A 7,593-nucleotide genomic window follows, 5' to 3' on the forward strand; every position below is an offset into this window, starting at 1 on the left:
GTGTGTGCGTGCGTGTGTGCGTGAGAGAGAGAGAGTGTGTGTTGTGTGTTTGTGTGTGTGTTTGTGTGTGTGTAAGTGTGTGAGTATGTGTGTATGTATATGTGTGTACGAGACTGTGTGTGGGAGCGCGCGCGAGCGTGTGTGTGTCTCTGTGTGTATGTGTGTGTGTGTGTGTGTGTGTGTGTGTTTGCGCGCGCGCGCGCGTGCACGCGTGTGGGTATAAATATTTGTGTGTTGACTATGTGATTTTGTGCCTATGTATTCCTGCCTGTTTGTATGCGAGAGAGGGAACTTTTGAGCGCTAAGATATTTTTTATTGTGAAGATTCTAATCCATTCAAGAAATAAAATCTTACTTCTTTAACGGTTTATAAATTGTCCTTTTAAACAGAATCAGTCATCACTCTGCTACATTTCTGAAAACTTATTTTAACTTCTTATTTGTATCACAGGAATAACATTTTCCTAGAAGTAGCAATGTAATTCGAATAAAAGTTTAGTATGCTTCTTTTGACACAAACTGGCCACTGAACCCTCTCCGCACGGCCTGGGGTCATTTTGTACCCCCCCCCCCGGGTTGTAATCTTAATAATAATAATAATAATAATAATAATAATAATAATAAGCGCATTTGTATCCCGCCTTTCCCCGCAGCATGGGCCCAAGGCGTACATAGGAGATTAAAAACGCATTCTCATACTAACACCATACAAATTCATCATGTGCACACTTTTTGACAGCAACATTCTTTCAGACAATAAAAATGCTCATACAAAAAGGCAAAGGTACTGTCCATATTTTCACATTTTAAAATACTTCTAGTACGAAGATCTCTTTGAAACTTTCATTATTTCTAAAAAAAATAATGTTAGATCTAATAATAAAACAGAGCAGAATAAATACAAACTGAAAAAAAATAAAAGAATATAAAAAAAAGTAAAAGAGAAAAAGAACAGAAAAAAACTGAAGGAAAAACTGCACCAAATACTCAACTACTCATCCTCACTGAGAACCAGAGATGGTGAAGGAAGGGTTTTGAAGCATCTAATAACGATAAAAATAATAGAAATAGTAATTGTAAGGTTAGTAATAAAATAGAATACAATAAACACACACACAAATAAAATAATAAACGTAAAAATAAATAAAAGTAAAAGTTAAGAAAATGAACAATAATTCAACTCAGTCTGTAGAATTTAAACAGTTCTCACTACTCACCCGAATTAAGATCACACTGAAGACGATGAAGGAAGGAAGGGGTTTGAAGTACCGGTGTATCCCTTGTTCATGCACACACTGACCGACCAGCCTATGCCTTTCTACTCGCCGTCAACGCGAGAAACGTGGCCTCATAATACACCTGGGTCGTGTCCTCGTGTGCGTAAGAACGCACAGAGACCGTGGTCCGTGTGTGAGGTGTGGTGGTGGGGGAGGTGGGGGAGGTGGGGGTGGTTTGTGGTGGTGGTTGCCCCGTACTTGGCCATGGGGTTTGGTTTGGTTGGAGGGAGGGGGTTAATGTGAGTGTGTGTGTGGGGGGGGGGATGGAGATGAGGAGAAAGGTGGTTTGGGTGGTGGGGGTGGATGGAAGGGTGTGATATAGGGGGAGAGGAGCGGTTGATACGTGTTTTGTGTGTGTGTTTGTGTGTGTGTGTGTGTATGTGTGTGTGTGTGTGTGTGTGTGTGTGTGTGTGTGTGTGTGTGTGTGTGTGAGTGTGTGTGTGTGTGTGTTTGTTTGTGTGAGTGTGTGTATGTGTGTGTATTGAAGTGGAGGCGGTAAGATATTCATTGGGATGGGACTCATGGGGTTCAAATGTACTCGTTCCATTCAATTCCCCAAAAAGATCATTTTGCTGGTAACGAAGGGTTTCCTGAGTGTAACTTTTTAACATCATCAGAGTGTGATCTAAATGAAATGTCACACGCCTCGTTAAAAAGTCAGGACAGAGGGCGGTGTCTTTGTGGGATCTAACAAGAAAACCCAAGCATTTACGTGACAATAGGGGATCCTAACGCTTTCTTAGCGGCTCCTAGCAGATTCTTCTTTCTTCCACCTCCTCTTCCTCTCTTTCTTTCTCCATTTTCTGTCTCTATCTCTGTCTCTGTCTCTGTCTCTGTCTGTCTATCTGTCTGTCTGTCTGTCTGTCTGTCTGTCTGTCTGTCTGTCTGTCTGTCTGTCTGTCTGTCTGTCTCTCTCGCTCTACCTCCTTCCCCTCCCGCTTTCTCTCTCTCTGTCTCTCTCTCTGTGTCTCTCTCTCTCTGTCTCTCTCTCTGTCTCTCTTTATCTGACATTGAGAAAGAGAGAGAGTGAGAGATAGAGAGAGAGAGATAGAGAGAGAGAGAGAGAGAGAGAGGGAGAGAGAGAGAGAAAGGAGTAAGAGAGACGGAGAAATGGAAAGAGAGGGAGGGAGAGAGTGAGAAAAAGCAAGAGAGAGAGAGAGAGAGAGAGAGAGAGAGAGAGAGAGAGAGAGAGAGAGAGAGAGAGAGAGAGAGAGAGAGAAAGAAAGAAAGAGAGAATGAAAGCATGAGAGAGAGGGTCGAGAGAGTGAACAAAATAGAGAGAGCGAGAGAGAGAAAGACAGAGAGAGAGACAGAGAGAGAGAGAGAGAGAGAGAGAGAGAGAGAGAGAGAGAGAGAGAGAGACCGAGAGAGAGAGAGAGAGAGAGAGAGAGAGAGAGAGAGGGGGGGGGGAGAGAAAAGGACAGAAATTGGATGAAAGAGGGGGGTAACAACAACAAAAATAAACGTATTCTAATATTTTATAGCTAAGGAAAATCAGAACAAAAGCAGCTGCTGTCAGCGAACTATGTCGTTGCCACGGCACCAAGGAGCTAATTGTGTCACTCTTTATGAGTACTGTTACCATTTCTATACGTTGAATAGTCTCTTCGTTCCAGTGACCTACTGCAAAGATGCCTCTGGTTAGCCTACTTTCTTTAGTTGATTAATGACATTTAAAATAACAACAGCTAAAGATTTGCTCTAGTGGTTGGGGAGGATTTGGTGAGATTGTACGTTAGAGACTTGGTTGATTATTTTCCCCTTCGAAGCTGATGTTATACTCTGAGAGGACTATTATAAAGGTACACCATCAAAAACACACAAAACACACAGTGAAAAAATTGGGGTTAATTTAAAGTACGCTCAATTCGTGCGGGCGGTTGGAGGGCACCGCTGGTAGGCCCCACTTCTTTACTTTCCCTTAGTTTTTTTTTTTCTGTCTGTCTTGCTATTTCTCTACTCTAAATTACCAGTAAGATTTTTGACTGACACCCTAGCGAAACATGAAATGCCTGAAGTTTTACAAAATTTCTGGAATCGTCTTCTTGATTTCTCAAGCTCTTTTCCTGTTATTTCTTTTTAACAAAGTAAATACAGATCAGCGCTTTTTTCATGGGCAGCTTGAATTACCTGCCAAGATTCAACGATGGTGACCGGATTTTTCGAAAAAAGTGTATTCCTGTTTAAAACCTTGGTTAGATAAGAAGTCTGTCGTTCATAAGGTGACAAAATCATGTCGAAAAATCGACACTATCTTTCTACTATGGTTGAACAAACCTAGGTCAAAGCCAAGTTACCACTGGCATGACAGGCAAGCCCTCTACAATCTGAGCATAGCCGTTAATATTTACCTCCTGATTATTTGTTGGGTTTTCTCTACTAGAATTGGTCTCATTTTAATTTTTCAAATTTATCCATTTCGCTGGAGAAAAGTTCTCCTCTTCGGATATACTGGTCATGGTCAGATATTGATGGACAAGCTATCATCATTATCATTTGGTTAAACTGAATATGAGGGAAGGCAAACGTATGACAGTCCTATTGGAAGTGGACGTTAATAAATTTTGGAGTTCCGGCCTCATAAATCAACTTACGGTGTGTATAGGGCATTAAACCAAAATCGTATCATTTTTCAGGTACGTATGATTAAGTATATTAACTTACTCTCTGACAAATGGTGAAATGGCATATGTTTAACGTTCCCATCAAGACTGTTAGTTTATGCGGGACCTCCGAGTTTAGTATCCATCTCCGAAAGGACCCAGCCTAGTGGGAAATTCGTGTAAAGTGCCTTTCCCAAGAACTCAACGACGTACCGAGCTGAGGTTCGAACCCGCGAACCCGCAATCTCACGATTACAGGTCCGGTAGCTTAACAACTACTAGTGCTAGGCCACCGACGCCACTTACTTACTCTCTCCTCATACCGTTAAGAACATAATGTAGAGAGCAGTGGACGCTGTGTTTGCCTGTCACTGGCCACCTCATCCACTCTTGACACATGCAGACCCTGAGTGATTGCCTTATCCTTGATAGTGCATCTATAACTTCCAGTTGGTCTACCTCTTTTTTGTTTTCTTTCTCCACTAGGTCTCCCATACAATGTCTATGGGTGGTTGGCGGGTTCTCTGGTGTAGTCTGCTTCTTTTTTCCTATCAAACATCCATCACCCTTATCTCCAGTTTTTCTTTTTTATGTTTGTTACTCTCTTGTAACATCTTCTGGCGCTCATATGGCCTTATGCAGTTACGAGCGCCGAAATACCTCTACTAAAACAAAATACAGCGTCTAATCGAGCAATCTCATCTCCGGCTGTCTCAAAGCATTAAAAAAATCTCCATCTTCCAATTTTTATGGTCGTGTTGGTATCTTCAATTCCAGCCATTTCCAACACTTCATTATTGTAATAAATTCATCTTTAAGTACATTCAAAGTCAATTCAATTTTTTAAAGATGTATTCTTACTTAGTACTATCTATTTATAAATTCCACTTCGTTCTCACAGCACAATCTCCTTGTCTGTATAATCAGCGCTTATCTTCATGTACATGTAGTTCAGCTAAGAGTCAAGACCCTAACCCCGCATCCCCGTTCGTCATCCTGCTCCATCAATCACCTAAGTTCTGACGAAATGGAGTTCAAACCTACCACATAGTTCACAGGTCATCCTCTCGCCGTAATTAAGTCGCGCGAGGTCACTGTAGCCTAGGGGTACGTCTATGAAACCTCAAGTGGTAAAGCTAATGGAGATGACAAGACGCAGAGAGTTGTTCGAGAGTAATTATGTGCTTGTGAAGAAGCCACTTTAGGGCAGATAGGTGGGTCATTGATGAGTTCAGAGTAAGGACCCCCCCCCCTACAAAAAAAAAAAGCAGTACATACAATTAGTGTTTCGTGATGGTTGCAATCGCATGATGGATTGAGCGCATGCTTGAATGAACAGCTTCTCAGTTTGGACCGATTATGGCAACATTTCACAACCTTAGAATTACAAAGTTCTATCTATAACATATTGGACCACTTTGAGATACTAAGTCCGTGAGGTCAGACACCAAATAATATATCTTCTCTACCAAAGTCGCCAGATTATTTGGATTCGTTATCAAGATATTCAAAGAACTGCTTTCGAAAAAGTTTAAATTGCGAAACTCAAATTTTTTTCATGTCAGTTTTGTCAAGACTAGAGCAGAAAGAACTTTATAACTCTAGGGCAGCGACTTCTCCCTTAAATAAAGCGCAGATGTTGTTTAAGGTGGGGGCAAATCAGTGTTAAATCCAACTCGTTCCGTGGAATGTTGGCGGCTACTCTGGTGTGGTTTACTCCTTCTTTCCTATCAAATATTTCTCTATCTGATCTCTCCCGCTGTTATGTGTTTGTTACTCTGTTGTAACACATTCAATCTTCGGCTGCACTTCTATGACATCAATGAGTTGAAAGTGCTGTAAAACTCGTACTAAAACTAAAACTAAACAACTCGTTCCTATCTTCCTTTTGTCGTGGTAATAATATACAAAGGTAACCAAAAAGAAAAAGAAAAAAAAAAAAAGAAAAAAAAGAACAAACAAACAAAAACTCGATGTAACGTCTGACATTTTAAACAGAGGTAAGAGTAGACCCATTCCTCAGAGATAATAACGATACCCTCCGATTCATAACAAATAATATTATTTTTTAAAAGGAACATAATGTATAATCACTGCCAAAATGACGTATTTGCTGTCATAGCACAATATGGTTGTTTTTTTTCTTTTGATGTAAGATGTACTTTTAACTTTTGTCGTCATAAGCCACCGACACAAACACACATACTCAAACACACACACACACACACACACACACACACACACACACACACACACACACACACACACACAAGCACGCGCGCGCACGCAGAGATAGATAGATAGATAGATAGATAGATAGATAGATAGATAGATAGATAGATAGATAGATAGATAGATAGATAGATAGATAGATAGAGAGAGAGAGAGTGAGAAAGAGTGAAAGAGAGAGAGAGAGAGAGAGGGAGAGAGAGAGAGAGAGAGAGAAGAGAGAGAGAGAGACAGACAGACAGAGAGAGAGAGAGAGAGAGAGAGAGAGAGAGAGAGAGAGAGAGAGAGAGAGAGAGAGAGAGAGAGAGAGAGAGCGATAATCTCCAACTACAGAGATAAATAAAGGTAGAAATATGATACGGAGAGGATCTGAAGGGGCTCTGAAATAATAAAAGAGGTCGGAAATGAATGGACGTTACAGAAGATCCAAAGAGAAAGTCCTTGTGCTAGCGGTGCAGGTAAAAGGCTAAATGTATGACGCATTGGGTAAGCTTATTCTATCCTTCCTTCACGAAAATCACAGCGTTGTATTCTTCTCCATTGACTGTATCCACACACCAACGACATCAATAATAATTAAGGGCGTTTCCCCGTCTTCCGAATCTAAGGCCCCGTTTTGGCTGTCGCGATTTCTGACTTTGATTAATGAAGGCGCCCCTTTGTCACTTCCAAATGACGATCAGGTCCGTAAGGCGACAGGGTATAAGCCCACTCTGACGTTAGTTCAACGTTTTCTCAACGTCAGCACCGCTGGACGAAGGGACATGACGCTGTTTCGTGAACGTCTTTATTATCTGTTAACACGTTTTGGTTGTTATTGCTGTTATTACATTGTTTTGTCGCAGCTGATGTTGCTTGCTGTTATTATTATTTTTATTATTATTATTATTATTATTATTATTATTATTATTATTATTATTATTATTATTATTATTATTATTATTATTATTATTATTAAAAATAATAATGATTAGTAGTAGTGTTTTCGGATAACACGGTGAAAATCCTTTGAGAAGAAAGCAAAACAAGTTTACAGATTGCCACTCTTGTTTTAAGGGGTGTCGGTGGTTTAGTAGTAAAGCTACCGGACACGTAATCATGAGGTTGCGGGTTCGGGGTTTCAAGCCACAGGCCCAAAGTTAGATCTATGTCTTTGAGAAAAGCACTTTACACAACTTTTCTTCACTTCACCCAGGTGTGAATAGGTACCCGGTCATAGACAACGACAGACTTTGTTAGTTTGTTAGTGTTTTTGCACCTATAAAAATAGCAGCTGGCACTGTATGCTTTCCAGGAAATTTCTGAATGCTATCAGCTGTGTATAATAATATAGATTGTAAAATTCACATATCTTCCCTTTGGGTGGGAATTTTATTATTATTATTATTATTATTATTATTATTATTATTATTATTATTATTATTATTATTGTTATTGTTATTGTTATTGTTATTATTATTATTATTATTATTATTATTATTATT

The 7,593-nt window shown here is 40.0% G+C and overlaps 1 protein-coding gene across 1 annotated transcript in view; it reads right to left on the bottom strand.

Annotated features, from left to right (window-relative positions):
* Positions 1-1,339, bottom strand: part of LOC101860553 (mucin-17) — a gene marked incomplete in the record, with an annotated part of 42,335 nt that extends 40,996 nt beyond the window's left edge. The window contains 1 exon segment of the mRNA XM_013079181.1: positions 1,218-1,339.
* Positions 1,340-7,593: the final 6,254 nt, after the last annotated feature.

The sequence above is a fragment of the Aplysia californica genome, unplaced genomic scaffold, assembly GCF_000002075.1.
Source record: "Aplysia californica isolate F4 #8 unplaced genomic scaffold, AplCal3.0 scaffold00042, whole genome shotgun sequence".
In the NCBI taxonomy this organism is placed as follows: domain Eukaryota; kingdom Metazoa; phylum Mollusca; class Gastropoda; order Aplysiida; family Aplysiidae; genus Aplysia; species Aplysia californica.